The following is a 19,036-nucleotide window of genomic DNA, read 5'->3' on the forward strand; positions in this document are numbered from 1 at the left end:
TCGTCAGGGAGAATTTTGTTTCTCATGTAGTTCGTTCAACTATGACACACATTTCAGTTTACATAATGTCTATAAAGAATTGTTAAAACAAGTTTGGCGAACTTGACAATATTCTGTTGAGTGTTCTGTGTTCGTGGCATTGCGAATTAAAGTTTACTTTCATAATTTCATTTCTGACTTTATGTAACCCAGTTTGACTTGAAAACGAACGTTTTCACGTCCATTCTACATAAGCTAGGGGGCTACGCCCGGCCGAAAGAGACATTTACCTTGTCCCTCCTTCCTTGAAAATTCCTGCACATGTCATTATCACTTTCTCCCTCATCGTCTCCCATTTACTCATAATAATTGCTCTAAATTTATTAATTTTGCAAATCAAAGAGGTCTACGCGCCGTCTCGCTTACGCGATATGCGGCCACGTAATGTTCTAATTTGTACATAATTGCGTTTATGTAATCAATTATATATGTGGTGGTAAAACCTGTGCCACATACAGAAACGGAAAGGTGAAGGTGCTGTTCGGGTTGTGTAACAAGACACTTTATAGTAACTCATAAGGAAACAGTCTGGGAGTTGTTCGATTAGCATAATGATACTATCGCAGCTGATTTTATTACAACGGCCGTAATAGAGATAATGGTGATGATGATGATGATGATGATGATAATAATAATAATAATAATAATAATAATAATAATATGGGGCTCTACCTCCATGCCCCCCAAGTGCCTTCATGGCATGTTACGGGGATACCTTTACCTTTTTATAGGCCTAACTTCTGATGACATAAGGCTATGGATCTGTGAAATTTCTAACTTCTACATTTTACCACCAGTTAGCCTAATCTAAAACTTTTACCAATATTTCTTACAATGTGGACATGCAATACATAAATTTTCACTTTCCTATTCCAATTAGTTTACTTAAAATTAATTTTTGTTGTTTCTTTTAATACTGAACTATAATTGTCCCAATTTTCAAAGTTTCTTTAAATTTATATTTAATTTATTCCTGATAGATATATATGCAAAATATGCCATATGATTTTAATATTTTTCCGATTATTTTTTTGAGAAAAAAATATTTACCCATTTAGTTGTTAATTTTTCATTTTTTTTTTATTTATCACATTCTCAACACATGGTGATTTGAATACTTTCAATAGCAAAAGAAAAGACAAGTGTCAGTTCATATGTTTTTGTGGACTTCAGTGCAAAATTTCACTGAGATTGGATAAAAAACTGCATTCATTAGAGCATTTTAATATTACAAAATGTTGAAAATTGGAAATTTGAGAAAACGAGTATTCAAATATCTTGGAGCAACAGTAACAAATATAAATGACACTCGGGAGGAAATTAAACGCAGAATAAATATGGGAAATGCGTGTTATTATTCGGTTGAGAAGCTTTCATCATCTAGTCTGGTGTCAAAAAATCTGAAAGTTAGAATTTATAAAACAGTTATGGTTGTATGGTTGTGAAACTTGGACTCTCACTCTGAGAGAGGAACATAGGTTCAAGGTGTTTGAGAATAAGGTGCTAAGGAAAATATTTGGGGCTAAGCGGGATGAAGTTACAGGAGAATGGAGAAAGTTACACAACACAGAACTGCACGCATTGTATTCTTCACCTGACATAATTAGGAACATTAAATCCAGACGTTTGAGATGGGCAGGGCATGTAGCACGTATGGGCGAATCCAGAAATGCATATAGAGTGTTAGTTGGGAGACCGGAGGGAAAAAGACCTTTAGGGAAGCTGAGACGTAGATGGGAGGATAATATTAAAATGGATTTGAGGGAGGTGGGGTATGATGATAGAGACTGGATTAATCTTGCACGGGATAGGGACCGCTGGCGGGGTTATGTGAGGGCGGCAATGAACCTTCGGGTTCCTTAAAAGCCATTTGTAAGTAAGTAAGTAAGATGTATATGCAAAATATGCCACATGATTTTAATATTTTTCCGATTATTTTTTGAGAAAAAAAATATTTACCCATTTAGTTGTTAATTTTTCAATTTTTTTTTATTTATCACATTCTCAACACATGGTGATTTGAATACTTTCAATAGCAAAAGAAAAGACAAGTGTCAGTTTACTTCGTATGTTTTTGTGGACAATGTTACAAAATGTTGAAAATTGGAAATTTGAGAAAACGAGTATCAAAGTACAGCATGTATAGGATATATATTATACTATCGATATCCTTCCTTCTTATACAGGTCTACCACACACATTTTTCTACTACAGAACAGCGCGAAATATGAACTGAATGGAAAGTAAAATTAGTTGAAATGAAGAACGAAGTCTGTCAGAATAACTGCTGAGTGTCAGTTGAAAGGCCTGCAACTCCACTCTCGCGCTGGTCCCTTTAAATTCGTTCTGAGATGCTTTAAATTGTCATAGGGCCAAAATAAGAAAAGATTTAGAAGATTAAAAAATTGAATATTATTTCAGAGTTAAAAATAAAATATCCATTTTTAATGTTATTTTCTTTCGTTATGGAAGTGTCGAAAAATTGCTTTAGAAATACAACGCAACCATTTAAACATGACGTCATTAGTATTACTGACAGTTCCAAGTGTGGCAAAGTCCTGAAATTTTTAAGAAACATAGATTAGAGTCTATATTTGAGGACTGGACTTTCAAAACGCAGTTTGTCCACAATTAAAAAAATCAATATAATTTTATGTAAACTTCCATAATTATTATAGGTATGATTTTCGCGTCAAAATACACTAATTTCCGCAGTCATATAGGCATATAGTTAGTTGGTTTGGACATATGTTCATTTTCCATACAACTTTTTCTTTTTCTTAAAAAGGGAACGTGTACAAAACTGCGGTTTCAAAGCCCACTCTTCACTTTTTTTTTTTGTAGTAAAACCGGAAAATTGATATTTGACCAAAAGTAATCGAAATTCCATCCGTTCCGCTTCTTGAAGTTTCTTATGTGTAGAAAACTACTATGTGGGACGCACAAGACCGGGAGGCTGTTATGGACGATACGGATTCAGACATTTATTAGTTGTACACGTGCATGTAATAGATCTCCACGTGGGCACAGCCCCATTAAGACGTTATGACGAATAATAACAATATTCAAATAATGTTGAGTTCCGAATACAGCTCGTCCGCGTGGTCAACGACTCTTGGTGGGCAGACAATATGTTAGCTCGCTAGTAAAGAACGACGGGTGTCTGCTTCAAACCGGCTGGCTGGTAGACAACCTTGGGAGACCTTGAAGCCCAGCGGTAGATAGAATAGATGTGAGATTACCACCTACTACCTCGTTAGTGTTCAGCTATTCACTAATCATCAAGTACCAGTGAGTGGTTGGCATCATTTGCGATTTTATATCCCATCCCATCCAGTTTCTTCAGCTCGTTCCACTTCTTGGGTCCGAGGACTGGTTCAACAGTGAAAGTTGTCACCTAGCGCGGTAGCTTATGTGTCATCTCCCTAGCATTTTCCAACCACAGCTGTCTTCCTGATACAGTAGAACTTGTGCAAAGCGGAACGTGGATAAGACGGAAACTTATCCAATGTGAACAACCTTTTGCAGTACAGGTAGATAGAATTCTAAATTATGGTTTATTTAACGACGCTCGCAACTGCAGAGCTTATATCAACGTCGCCGGTGTGCCGGAATTTTGTCCCGCAGGAGTTCTTTTACATGCCAGTAAATCTACTGACCAACTTGCCCCGAGCGGGAATCGAACCCGGGCCACCTGGTTTCGCGGCTAGACGCACTAACCGTTACTCCACAAGTGTGGACTTTATAAATATATGCAAACAATAATTTACACCTACTTATTGAAATAACTACTATTACAGTGACAAAAAATATACATTCTAAGAATATATTACCATTCCTGCGTTCCTACCATATGTGCGTTTTAGTTTCTTGTCCTCTTATCACAGCCTGGGTACTCGTTCTAAAAATGACCCTTTATTATCTATGCCTTGCCATAAAACAGCTCACTATTCTTCCTCTTTCACAGTATCAGCAATTCGTTTCTGGAACTCCCTACCCAGCTCCCTCAGGAACTGTCGAACGATATTGCAATTTAAAAGTAAATTGTTTCAGCACGTGACCAGTATTCATGTTTAATTCTCCCTTGTGTGTATATAGATATATGTAATTTTCCTCAGTGGTATATAATTATAAATAATTTGAATTTGTTATTCTTGTAATTTGTAATATTGGTTCACTTACCGCTTGCAAATTCATTGAATGCAACTTCTAGCCTTAGTTATATTATTTTGTAATTATTATTTAGTATGTTTGCATTAATTTACTCAACTTGTGCTTATATGACTGTATAAATTCGTTTATAGTCGACCATGCCGAAATGTAGTAATTATACACCTGGTAGCAGTCCTTTAATGCATGTCATTAAAGTACACCTATTCATTAAAGTTCAGGTTTTCGATTATTCTCGGATATGCAATCGAAAGACAACGAGGGAAACGTCACGGAGGCTGGAAATCCAATGCTGTCGCAGAAGGTTATGTTCTGTTACTATAATAATTAGCGTTAATTGTAAATAATATTCAAATAAATTCAATTTGTCATCTCGTTTTTCAATTCTAAATCAATTTCCAGGTTATATAAAAATTAGTTCATGTTATTCTGTAGATTATAACAAGGTCAATGGCATTATTGTTCCTCGGAAAAAATCAATACTTTCGCGTCTGCGCACATCTCACAATTTACGAGTATGCACAAGGTCACTTCCACTCTTCAGTTAGATACGAATAAAATGAATACTTCTGAATAATTTCAAGTTAGAAATATGGTCGAGCATAAAAAGTCGTATGAAACTTGCACTCGTTTCATAAACAAACATACTCGCGTCTTAATTACTATCATTATAGGCTCGTTGCATAATGTACTATATTAGTGTTCTTTAAATATTAGTAAAATTATATCAGCTTCTTTTGTTTCTGGCTAAGTGGAAGAGAAGGCCTGATAGCCTTAACTTCGCCAGAATAAATAAATTTTATTATTATTATTATTATTATTATTATTGTTATTATTATTATTATTATTATTATTATTGTTATTATTATTATTATTATTATTATTATTATTATTATTATTATTATTATTATTATTATTATTATTATTCCTTACAAAAAATAATTATTTCCAAATTTCGAAATAAACAACTGCAATGTAGATATTGATGGCGGAATTTGACTCCTGGTGCACCTCCTCTATAACTGAACGGGATAACAATGGACTCATCAAAATACAAACATAAATAACGTGCACGTCTACATAACACAAGTCAGAACTCATAGAGGCCTTTTAATCTGCTTGCGCCTTTGACTGACGTCATTAATGTACCAGGAGAAACTACTCCATCCAATATAGCTCCTGTGACAAACATGCGAAGCCTGCTTATGAATCCTTAATGCTCCATTTTAAAAGTTCCTCTATCTGTACTGTAGGTATTCACCAAAGGGTATACATATATCTACATAAACAACCGTGCGTAGGACTACATATGCAGCCAAGTATTAGACATGTAGAAAAGTACACATTTACATAATATAAAATGCTTCATTTACAGCACTTTAAGAAATATTTTCTACTTCTTCACAGCAGTCAGAGAAGGTTTGTCTTCCAGCAATAATGCAGACGAATGGCATGCAGATATTTGCATAGCTGTCCACGTGCAGGCAAAATATTTGCATTCTACAACACGCTCTGCGGTGCCTCAGACAATACTAGTTTCAAAACAACTTCGTGTTACCGCTGAATGTTCCGGAACAAGTGAAACGTTACACTTTCCCAGCACAGAGCACTGTTCGAAGAAGACTTGAAGGCAATATATAGCCACCATACTATGTGTATGTCTTCCTATGCATATTTCAATAATCATTTTTTATCTCAACAGTTAAAGCTCTAAAGCAACATGATGAAGTTTATAACACAGGCTACTAGTGAATATCTCTACACAATATTATCTATTAGTCCCCCTTGAGGGGTGAAGCACAAGCCACGGACCTCCCTCGTACGTAGCTACCTGGGTGGGACGATTGTACTACCCGGAATGAACTGGGATGCAAGCCCTAAAGCCCTCAGCGCTACAGATTCCACTGCGGGTCACCTCCGAACTCCTCCTATAGCCTATAGACTCCCTTTACCTTCACGAGTAGGCATCAGCGCGGTTCCTCAACCCCGGTCCCACGAACTATCATGGCCCCAGCGGAGAGACCACAATACATAGCACTTCCACCAGCAACTAATGATCACACACCACGGGGTCCAAGTTCGGTGGCGGCCTGCAGTCGATTCTATATCGGAGAGCAAGTCTGAAATATGTCCACCACTGTGGAGTAACAGTCAGTACATCTGAGCGTGAAACGAGCGGGCCCGGGTTCAAATCCTACATGGTTGTGGTTTCCCCGGAGTTTTCCCTCAACCAATTGAAGCAGAATTTCTGGGTAACTTTCAGCATTGGATCTCGGACTCATTTCGTCATCATTAATTCACATATCATCCATACCACAGTCCGGGTTAAGTTCACAGTGCGGCGTGCTGTACTTGTACAAGAGCGTGGCCGTTCAGCTACCCAATCATTCACAGAATAGGTAGGGTAAGTACAATAAGCCTCAGGTTGCAGTGCAAGCCTTCGGGTTCCTCTTGCGCATGATATATATATATATATATATATATATATATATATATATATATGAGAGAGAGAGAGAGAGAGAGAGAGAGAGAGAAATCTGAAATATAGGAAAGAAATGGGGACGATGATGAAAGAGGGGAGTGTAATTATGATAGCGAAATGAGTCTGAGGTCCAACGCCGAAAGCTACCCAGTAATTTGCTTCAATAGGTTGAGAGGAAACCTAGGAAAAAACCTCAACCAAGTAAATTGTCCCAACCAGGATTTGAAGCCGGGCGCGCTCGTTTCATGGTCAGACATATCAATAATTATGCTTCATATCTTCCATTTCGCCACATAATATACATGTCATTTTCTATATTACCCCTAAATCCATTAAGTTCCCCACTCCGAACATAATTAATGTAAAATAAATTCTAGTATTTGTATCGCATATCGTTATTTATTTATTTATTTATTTGTTTATTTATTTATTTATTTAAATATACAGAATAAATAATATAATTACAAAACAAACAAGAGAAATAAAAATAAAATAATACAAGCAATATAAGTTAAAAAGAAGATACAATAATATTAACAAAATTTGAGACCGAATGAGCAGCGCTCGTGCTCGGTCGCAGTTCAGATATAATATTAAAATAAAAAGAATAATAATAATAAAAATAAATAAGTAAAATAAAATAGGAACTAAAATATAATTACAGCGGCAATGGAATTATATAATATAATATTAACACTAGAGAAGAATAATATCGCACGTGAAAAGTAGGACTATATATTTCGAAATTATAGAATACAAATATAATATAGGTTGATTAATTCATACACATAGGCTATAAATTTATTTAATCAAATTGAAGATATTAACACGTTTCTAATTTTCTTGTTATATGTTAGTGGGTTACATGTTAGAAGTTCTGGGTGTAATTTAGTTAAAGCATTGTACAACCGAGGGCCAAAATTAATGCTATGCTTTAGACCAGCAGATGTGAGACATTTAGGTTCTACTAATGTTGAATTAATATTTCGTCTTGTGTCATAATTGTGTGTCTGTAATACAAACTTATTACGATTTTTATGATAAAATTTTAAAGCGTATACTTATAAATTTGTTCAATATTAAATACATTAAATTCAGAATAAATTAATTTAGTTGGATAATCGAAACGTTTCTTCAAACAAATTTTAATTATTCGTTTTTTGTAGTAAATTTAACGGACTAAGATTAATTTTTGTACTTCCAACCCAAACAATTATACCATATTGAATGATAGACTGAATAATGGCCAAATAAACATTTCGTAGAACTCAATGCGTAAGTAGCATCGATGATTAACGAATTTATAAATTGTTTTACGAAGCCTCTTACAAAGATAAGTAATGTGATGAGGCCATTTTAAATTCTGATCAATAATGATACCCAGATATTTGACAATGGTGGACATTTACAACTTTTGGGATCTAAACAATTTTCACTGTGTATTATTAGTCTATATTCATCGCTAAATTTTAAATTTTGAACACTGGCAGCTGTTAACGAAAAAGGAACTAAAGTTGATTTTGATATATTTAAAGAAAGGAAGTTGGAATTAAGCCATTTTTTAACAATGTTAGCACCTATATTAGCATTTCTATATGCTTCCTGCCAAGAAAAACCACTGAAAATAACTACTGTATCATCGGCATATGGTTCTTAACTTATACGGTTTTATCCTTCCCGTAACTTTGTAGAGAGCAATTTTGTTATTCATGCAACTAAACATTTGTAGTTTTTCTATGACTTTATACCTTTGTCTAATAATATTTAAAACGCTGTTTTCTCTTTCGTGATTTTCTCTCCACAGTTGTCCCAGACCAGTTTTATCCAGTTATTTTTTAAAGCGATTGCCGAATTTATTTTATTAGACCTACCATTCATTACCAAATACAGTAAGATCTGTCCGTGAGGAAACAAGATGGTTACGTAGAAAATTTTCCATTTTGACAGTTTTTCTTCTTATAAAGGGTTGCTCAAATTTTCATGTAATTTAAGGAACATGAAAAGAAAACTTAAGCCACACATAAACATGAATTTTTACAGCTAATACCTATCCTTCTGAATAATCATTCAGAAGACTGATCTTATCCTGATGCATAATGTACTTTATTTTCATTACGTTGTAAGTGGATCGATCACCTTTTTCTAATTTCTTGGTAAATTTTATTTAAAATATATCTGAATGTACACTTAAAATCAGCATCTACCTACACTTCAGCACAACATTTAAATAAATTTATACTGACGTACTGAGTACATGAGACAAACATGCATGTTCGCGATGTCTTCTCTGTAATTGTGCCATTAACTTAAAAATAAATTTCCGTCTTATACAGGCAATAACCAACCAATGTTTATTTAAACCATTCCGTTTCCGCGTTACGGAAGTTTCCGGTTTATAGAAGTCATTTGCATGTATAAAATCGTTCCGTTCTGGAATCCTCTTTCTGTATCGACAGGTTTCCTTCTTATAAAGTTTCCGTCATAGACAGATTTTACTGCGCCTATAACAAATCTTAAGAATCTCGTTATCTTCCATTTTTTTTTTTTTTAAATTTTAAACCAGTATTTTGCTACGGTTGATATAATTTCTACTTTATTGCTATATGTACCACATTCCAACATTGCTGTATTACTTAGCGCCGAATTGAGTTGTAAGACGCGTTAAAAAAATTGTGTCTTGTATTAAATCAATTTCCTTCCAACTATATTATTAAAATGCCCCCTATCTCTGCCATAAAACATTTTGAATTCCACCAGTGAACTCTAGATATGTGTTATTAGATACAAGTTGAACACAGGTGTTCAGAAATAGATATAAGATTACTATCATAGTCAGAAGTTAGGTTTTACTCGTATGTCTAAAACTGCAATCCTTGTGCATTTTTTCCCCAGGTCTCGTTCTTGAAAAACGAAATAAAATGACTGAACTATTGATTCTTTCCAATAACTTCCCACTAATAGGATATATATGTTCAGATTACCCTTCGGAAAACCAGAAAACGAAATCGTTTGATTCTGAAAACGTATATATCTGTAATGGCTTGAAACACGCATTCGGAATAGGCTATGTGAGTCACAAGAGAAGGCTGATCACTGATTCTCACAGACGGCAACCAATTTAGACAGTTTCTTTCACTTTTCTTGTATGTTTATGGCGTCCAGGTCATGTTGTAAATTAAAAATCCTCAATTAAGGCAAAGCAGCACGCTCATTGGGCGTGAAATATCGTTATTGCAGCTACTCGAGTTCGTGACGAGGCACCTAAAATCGTAACCGGACACGCTAAGCATTCTACTGTCTATATTATAGAGCTTGCATCTGGTTTACAGTCCAGTGGTCTACACAAGATACAGAATTTATATCAAGATTAACCTCGTAAAATATATACAGACAAATACGGACAATTTCCTAATTGCTATAATTTACATTGGTCTAATTTCAACTCGAATATATTATTTGTATTTATTGTCAGAGTAAGGCCAATATGGTTACGAACTTATGAGTGCAAATATATTAGAAGACGTGTCGTCATAGAACGCCACTGTCACATGAAAGTTTACGACCAATTCAAAATAAATTTCAAGCAGTAAGTACTACAGAAATATGAACTGTGATTTAGTTTTCTGTTATTTTTCAATATATTCTTTATCAGTCGTCCGTGCTACATGACCCGTCCATCTCTGTTTTTTCAACAGTAATCTCACTAGAGGTTTTGATTTACCTAGAGAAAATCAAAACTCGAGTGGGATTTAATTGACTATTACACAATTAGACGAAAGTATATAAAGATTAGAAGAAATAAAGTACTATAATACAATAAAATAGATATTAATTGACTTACTAAAATTCTATTTCACTAATGTTACCTTCACCAAAATGTTTAAACGGAACCGCCATTTTCAGTCGACTATCTATGCGGGAAACAAATCACGATCGCAAAGCATGTTTTATAGTATCATAAAGAATTTTCAGTTTGAAACGTTGGCAAACAAAGAAACAAATGTGATAAAAACAAACAAATGCTAGGGAAGCGATAAAATTAAACAAATGCTACGGAAGCGATAAAATTGTGCGATAAGCAGCCATGATTAGTTGAAAGCCTAGATCATATATGTAACAGATAACTCCTCGCTACGTTAAAATCGGCAGCACTTTGAAGAGAACAACCGCCAGGATCGCCACCCGTCCGCCGTAAACGAACACGAGATGGCAGCACAGTCGCTAATGCAATTCAAATGGGTATTATGACGTGACTCCTTACGTAACAATTAGATGGCAGCGTAGTAAACCTGACAAAAGCTGTTAACCTCAAAGCCTATAACCCCGACATATCTGTTACATATATGATCTAGGGTTGAAAGACGCCCTTTCGTACCGTTTTATTGGTCAAAAATTGTATGACGTAGTAAAAGTGTAACAGTCATTTTAATAATGATGATTCTACCACAGTCCCCTAAGATTTCACACAGTTCTTTATTAAATATTTTTCTCCAGTTCTAATTCTGATGAAGAGCACCACATCTTATTTTTCGATGCATTCTTTGTCAGTCATCCGTGCTATATTACCCGTCCATCTCCGTCTTTTCATTTTAATAATGATGATTATATTAGATTCGCCTAAGATTTCACACAGTTTTTTTATTAAATTTTTTTTCCAGTTTTAGTTCTCATGAAAAGGAGCATGAAATGACTTTCATACTCCATCGGCAAGTCTATCGTGTTATCAAAAAGAAGTGCGTTATATGCAGGCTTCGGCCTAGGGACACAGAGTAACCGGTATGAGGTTTAGAGTACAAGGGTAGGGACACCTGATTGAAGGTTACAATTCACGTTAATACTTTAATGGTAGACATTATTTATCGTCTACACTAGGAATGTACTGTATATACTGCATCTGTACAGAGTGACATATATTTTGTGCCGTACTGTGGCGGACTGTTTATATGTTGAGACACGAAGTAACGGCGCTCTTCATCTCCCACTCCACTCGACCAATAGAACACATCGTCCATGCGTTCTGAACTTCATGCGTTTCTGTGCCCAGGACCGAAGCCTGGTTATATGTCAGTAAACATTTTTAATAGCCTCCCTATGGATATAAAAAAAATGAAACTCAAAGCATAAGAAGTACCTAATTTCTCACGCCTCATATTCTGTAGGTGAATTCATGACATTCAACAACGCTTCATAAAATTGATCTAAAACTTTGTGTTGTACAAGTAGACTATGTTGTAAACCTCTACTGCATATATTCCAACTAGACTGTGACTATAAATTAAGGGTGCTATTCATAGACATTTCGCAGCACGCGCTACGAGCGTACTAAGCTAGCCCCGGCTATCCACTGGTTACTTGTACAGAATTCCAATCATATCCTATCGCTAGCACTGGTTTATGAATACGAAAAACGCTGATCATCCACCGGAAACCCGCTCTAAAAATGTCTATGAATACGGCCCTAAGACTTTAAGTAGTATTAAGTTTTTGACTTGTTCCATATTCTAGCTTTGAAGCAATATACGAATACCATGGAAGTTAATAAATGCAATACAATAATTCCTCGAAAGATCTTAATTTCGAATACATCTAGCCATTTTGACGTAAAATGTCTTACATTTCGGTACATATACAGGGTCATCTTGGCGTTCGCAGTGTCTGGCATTCGCGTTACCTACGTTTGTTCAGAAAGCTCCATGCGTAGTTCGACTAGAGCAGCGGTCATCAGCATACTGCACTCTCGGGCTAGCGTCTCTTACCCGCAGATATCTTACAGCACAAGTGTGCACCCGTGGCTGCTGGCGGGTATGCTGTCTCCCTATCCCTACTGCACGACGGAGCATATTTTGTTTTTATTTATTTTATTGAGTTATTTTACGACGCTGTATCAACATCTAGGTTATTTAGCGTCTGAATGATATGAAGGTGATAATGCCGGTGAAATGAGTCCGGGGTCCAGCACCGAAAGTTACCCAGCATTTGCTCGTATTGAGTTGAGGGAAAACACCGGAAAAAACCTCAACCAGGTAACTTGCCCCAACCGGGATTCGAACCCGGGCCACCTGGTTTCACAGCCAGACGCGCTGACCTTTACTCCACAGGTGTGGACGCATATTTTGTTGCACTCCTTGCACTCTACCCATTTCAGCGAGTGCTGACGACCAGTGGACTGGAGCAGTGAGCGATACATCGCATCGCTTGAAATGTAAGAAATTTGCGTACATATTAAAAAAGAAAGAAGAATCATAGAAAAATCGGGAATACTGAAAAATGGCGGCCATGTCAAAATCACTTTGATTCTCACACTCTCACCATATAAACACTTAAAATCTCGTGAACTACTGAATATATCGAGGACATCATGACAGAAGGGCGTATCAATAAAATTGCAACTTCATATAAGAGCCATATAAGTATGAAATGATTTTTCCTATCCTTGTCTACATAACGAGGCACTTTCTTTGATCTTTCCTCATGCACACTGTAATTCTCAAACGTTTTTCATTCATGAATAGGTTCTATTAAAGTATTTTAATAACGCTACATTTGTTGATACGCCCTTCTAGTATGATGCCCTCGATATGCTAACGAACACACTTTTTAAAAACTTCTAACGATGTCTAACAACATGTAAAATAATATTTGTTAAAAAAGTAAAATCCTAATTTAAAATACTTCATAAAATGTTATTTTATAGCTTATTGATGACGAGGTTAAGTGCAGCATAAAAGCACGAAAACTACCGAAAACGGAGCAGGTAGAGAAAGGTTCGGACTTACTTATAAATTACTTTTAAGGAACCCGCAAGTTCATTGCCGTCCTCATATAAGCCTGCCATCGGTACCTATCCTGTGCATGACTAATCCTGTCTCTATCATCATATCCCACCTCCCTCAAATCCATTTTAATATTATCTCATAGAGGCCGAAAAAGAAAAATCGTCATCATTCAATTTCTTGGCGTGATATTTTATGTAAAATTTTAGGTTCAGTTATAGCCTACCTTGAAGTCTGGCGATTTTTCATCATTTTTGGGCCTTTAGGGCGTATGTTACGATAAGTCTTATTATTTTCTATATAAAAGATTTTTTATCAACAGTCTTGATTTTAGATTGTTTATTACTTACTTACTTACTGTCTTTTAAGGAACCCGGAGGTTCATTGCCGCCCTCACATAAGCCCGCCATTGGTCCCTATCCTGAGCAAGATTAATCCAGTCTCTACCATCATATCCCACCTCCCTCAAATCCATTTTAATATTATCTTCCCATCTACGTCTCGGCCTCCCCAAAGGTCTTTTTCCCTCCGGTCTCCCAACTAACACTCTATATGCATTTCTGGATTCCCCCATACGTGCTACATGTCCTGCCCATCTCAAACGTCTGGATTTAATGTTCCTAATTATGTCAGGTGAAAAATACAATGCGTGCAGCTCTCCGTTGTGTAACTTTCTCCATTCTCCTGTAACTTCATCCCTCTTAGCCCCAAATATTTTCCTAAGAACCTTATTCTCAAACACTCTTAATCTCTGTTCCTCTCTCAAAGTGAGAGTCCAAGTTTCACAACCATACAGAACAACCGGTAATATAAATGTTTTACAAATTCTAACTTTCAGATTTTTTGACAGAAGACTAGATGACAAAAGCTTCTCAGCCGAATAATAACACGCATTTCCCATATTTATTCTGCGTTTAATTTCCTCCCGTGTGTCATTTATATTTGTTACTGTTGCTCCAAGATATTTGAATTTTTCCACCTCTTCGAAAGATAAATCTCCAATTTTTATAGTTCCATTTCGTACAATATTCTGGTCACGGGACATGATCATAGATTGTTTATTACTAACACTAATACAACAAAGCAATTATCGCAGGTACGGATGAAGAAAGTGTTCCTTAGGGATAAGGTTAAAGATGACGCAGTCTTCTTCATGCCTCATATGTAAATCCCGGATTTTTAAGCTCGAATAGGATAGGTTGCAACAATTTTATGTAAAAAAATCCCTAAATGTATGCAATACGAGAAACTCTCGAGCGATCATATTGCCTAAAACCGGGTGCATTAAAAACGTATGTTTCAGTTTACCCTAAACGATCCTAAAAATCCTATATCGAGATATTCACGTAGTACGAGTGCGCGAATTTCCTCTTCTTTTGTGCCCATTAAAATATCTAAACGTTTGTAACATTATTTTACAAACACCCTGTATAACCCAAAACGTTTACTGCACCGTACAAGTCACATACTGCGCCTGTCACCGCTTCGCCGGCCGGTCAGGCGTGGCGCATGCGCTCGCAGTAATTGTGCGACACTCCTGTATATTATCCCGTCGTGCTGAACACGTGTACCACAGAGAGCGATGAATGGAATTCGACACAGCTCTCTGTGTTCTCGGTGCTGCAACAATTCGTTACGTCACGTAAATATAATGCTGTGGTCATCGTTCCGCTAAATCACTTTCCAAACCTTGGCCTTGCACTCAATCTGAATTCCTTGCTTTGGTTGTTTCGCACGACCTCGCCGAGAGAAATTGGATTCCAAGTTCTCCACACCAAGGCAATGTTTAACCATGCTCTTGAAGAAACAACTTGACCTACAGCATTCTTTGTGAGCGTTTACATGTACTAGAATGCCAGAATCCGCAAGTTCTTCGCATATATTAACTTAAGGGGAGAGGATAGTAATTTTTAAAACTTTTTTCTTATTTGGTGTAAAATATTAATTTTTTGTATGTAGAGAGCTCATGGCTATAGCAACTCAACAAAATATAAATATTTTGAATAAATTATTTGGGAGGCAGATTTGAAAAAAAAATGTACCCAATGCAGGATTTTACTAAACTCGATATATCTAAGCCATTTTTAAAGATAAATTCAAACACTATGTTACAATTTATTTGTAAAAGCACGCTTTACAAACTGTCTGTAACAGAAATTTGATATTAGTTCCTACATTTGTAAAATAAACAATTAAAATTTAATAACATTTTTTTTATTTTCTTTCTTGCAAACAGAGAGACTTATTTTTAAAATGAAATCAATTAGGGAAATTCCGTTACAGAGAAAAGTTTCCTAGTAGTCTAGAGAATGTGTATTCTAAATTTCATTCATATATCTTTAATAGTTCAAAAATTATATCGATTTTTGTCTGGCTATGTAGCGAAAAAAGTAAAGTTCCAGAAACAGCAATCAAAAGGGGGTGTGATTTAATAATCCAGAGCGCAGGAACTTAAAAAATGGCGTCTCAACATCCAATAAGGGCACAGATACCCATACAATGTTATACAATGTATTCCACACACATCACAGAGTATTTTAAAGAAAAATTTGGTTTTGAAAAAAAAATGAAGTTCCGGAAACAACAAACAAAAGGGCGGTGTGATTTAAAAATCCAGAGCGCAGGAAGTTTAAAAATGGCGTCTCAACAACTGATAAGGGCACAAATACCCACAAAATATTATACAATGTATTCTACACATATCACAGAGTATTTTAAGGAAAAAAATTGTTTTTTGAAAATTTACTCATTTTTCACCAAAAAATACCATCCTCTTCCCTTAAGGATTCATAGAAACCATATGGGATGTACTAGAACATTACAATCCGCAAATTTTCCGCATATATAACCTTAAGGATCCATATGGATAGTATCTGTGCTGAACTACAATTAACTTTCTTGTTCATTTTTCGCATGATACTACAATCTTTTTCTTCAAAGATGAAAGAGTAAGAAAAGAAATCAAGAAGAGAATGTAACTAGCACATAAAGAGTCGTTTATAGGTACGAGGCGTGTTCTTAAAGTAAGTTCCGTTTTCAATTATAGCCGTCGCATCGCTGCAATCGTTATTTTGCGCATGTGTGTTTCCTTCTTCAGTCCTCAGGCAAGCTGTGCACAGAGCTTCAGTCCGTGTGTGTGGTTAGTTGTGATCAGTTGAAATCTTTAAAGTGATCGAGCACCCCGCCGACTGTGAGATGCGGTCTGTTATCCGTTTCTTGAATGCGAGAAACATCAAACCAGCTGACATTCATCGTCAACTTTGGTGATGATGCCATTAGTGATTAGGAGATGGCCACACACAGCTCGTGACACCCAAAATCTCATCTCGAAATTTGGCTGGGAACAAATTGACCATCCCCCTACAGCCCGGATTTGGCTCCGAGTGACTTTCATCTCTTCCTGGACCTCAAGAAGTTCCTCAGTGGTCAACGTTTTGATGGCGACGATGAAGTGAAAACAGCAGTGCGGGAGTGGTTCGCATCGCAGGCGGGTGAATTCCACAATGAGGGGATAGAGAGACTTGTGCCACGACTCGATAAATGCCTCAATAATGGTGGAGATTATGTTGAGAAGTAATTGAAGTGTGGGGAATACAATGCAACAAAAATGGTTTGTAAATATCTTTCCGTTTACTTACTACACCCTTTTGGAACTTACTTTAAGAACACGCCTCGTAATTCGTTATATCGTGAAACCTACCTGCGCGTCAGGGGAAGAAGAAAGTGGACTGAGAAGATTTCACTCTCGCTACGCTTTCACTTGCAGCTAGCGAGCGTATTTAATCCCACCATTATTACATTAATTCAATAATTGGTTTATTCGTCCGTCTACACATCAAATTTGAATATTTTCAAAACATTGAATTATATCATCTTGTATGTATGCATTTATTCACACTGCAAATGGGTATATACCCGGCGGCAGTGGTAACTAATTACACTCAATAATACAATTAATAATAAACACAACTAATAAAAACATTAATAATAATAATAATAATAATAATAATAATAATAATAATAATAATGATAATAATAATGAGCATCCTAAATTAAATGAAGCACGATCACTTAAAATAACATTTAAAGTAAATATAATTTGTATCTTAACCCTAAGTTCGAACTAAGACCCACGAGTGTGATATGTTCATACTGTCCGTTACTCAGGAGAAGACGAGGGGCAAGAATGTGGCCTTCTTGACTATCGCTGTTGATTACTATAAACATCGCTCAGATAAGCATCCCAGTATCCAGGTTATTACTCGTGCAGGAAACATGAGTAACAATGCGTATAGAAATTAAAGCTAAGTTGAACAGAAGGAGACCTAATGTTTCCGCTTACTACATTACAAATATTGACGTGTTGTCGTAAGTTATCTGTTCACGTCCCTTTCCCCTCAGTCCGCTCTCGTCTTCTCCTGAGTCACCGACAGTACCTGCACAAGTACCTTTCGGCACTACACTTATTTCGCTGTCAACTCACTCACTGCACTGATTATATCCTGATTTCACTGTCACTTCAAAACCATTTCACTGTTCAAATACTTTGCACAGCCACTATGAACTATAGAACTTCACTGACACAAACACACTTCACTTACACAATAGACTTCACTGACACTACACACTTCACTGACACCACACACTTCCTCATTAATACAACACTTCAAATAACAAAATATCAATTACACCCTTTAAATAGTGTGTATAATATACTACCGTCTGTTAGTAAAGTTCTTAAACCTATTTTTAAATACATTTTTGGTTATTGGTAAAGCCTTTAGTAAGTCTGCAGGTAAAGCAATCTTGATTAAAATATATAATGAGACTAGTACTTTCGCCTTACGGCATCTTAAGATCTCCTATTAACATGGTCTTGAACACATAACATAATCATCTGGTACAGAATATGGAAAAAATGTGCGATCAACTTTACAAAAATATACACTGAAGGATGCATATATTAATACTTGCAGATTATGTGTTAAAATTCACAAAACATCTGGTAAAAAACAGGATACACTTGTCTAATTTCTAAGTGTGCTACAGGCGCGTATTATTAAAGAAGTTTAAATTATTAGTAATTCGATATGTATAGACGGACCAATAAACCAATTATTGAATTAATGTATTACAAGTGACTTATATGAAATATAATAATGTCTGTCCCAACATAATGTTCTTACTATATGCTACTGCGCACGCAAACATTTGGTTTGCGGTGGCTGAGTGTTCAGAAATTTACCTTATCACGCAGGCGCGGCGGCCCGGGGATCTAGTTCCGGTCATGAAAAATCAATAGTAACACTTGTGGCGGACAAGGTCGCTGTTGGGGTTTTTCTTGCGGTTATCCCGTTTCCTCACATCAGGATTTCCTAAAATTCAATTGAATTCAATATATAATCTGTTTGATATCGTTATATTTTTAAGTAGACCTACTATATTATAAAATCCATTGTACTGTGATGTGTAAGAGAACATAATTTATGTAGCCATGTATTTTAATCGTTTTAACTGTCAAAAATAAGGTACAAAAATAGTAGCACCAGTAGTAGCAGTAATAGTGGTAATA

At 35.9% G+C, this 19,036-nt stretch overlaps 1 protein-coding gene across 1 annotated transcript in view; it reads left to right on the top strand.

Annotated features, from left to right (window-relative positions):
• The window catches only part of LOC138716235 (uncharacterized), a 127,748-nt gene that overhangs the window by 59,022 nt on the left and 49,690 nt on the right, over positions 1 to 19,036 (top strand). The gene's annotated exons all lie outside the window — the stretch shown is intronic.

Source organism: Periplaneta americana, chromosome 16, assembly GCF_040183065.1.
Source record: "Periplaneta americana isolate PAMFEO1 chromosome 16, P.americana_PAMFEO1_priV1, whole genome shotgun sequence".
NCBI lineage: Eukaryota > Metazoa > Arthropoda > Insecta > Blattodea > Blattidae > Periplaneta > Periplaneta americana.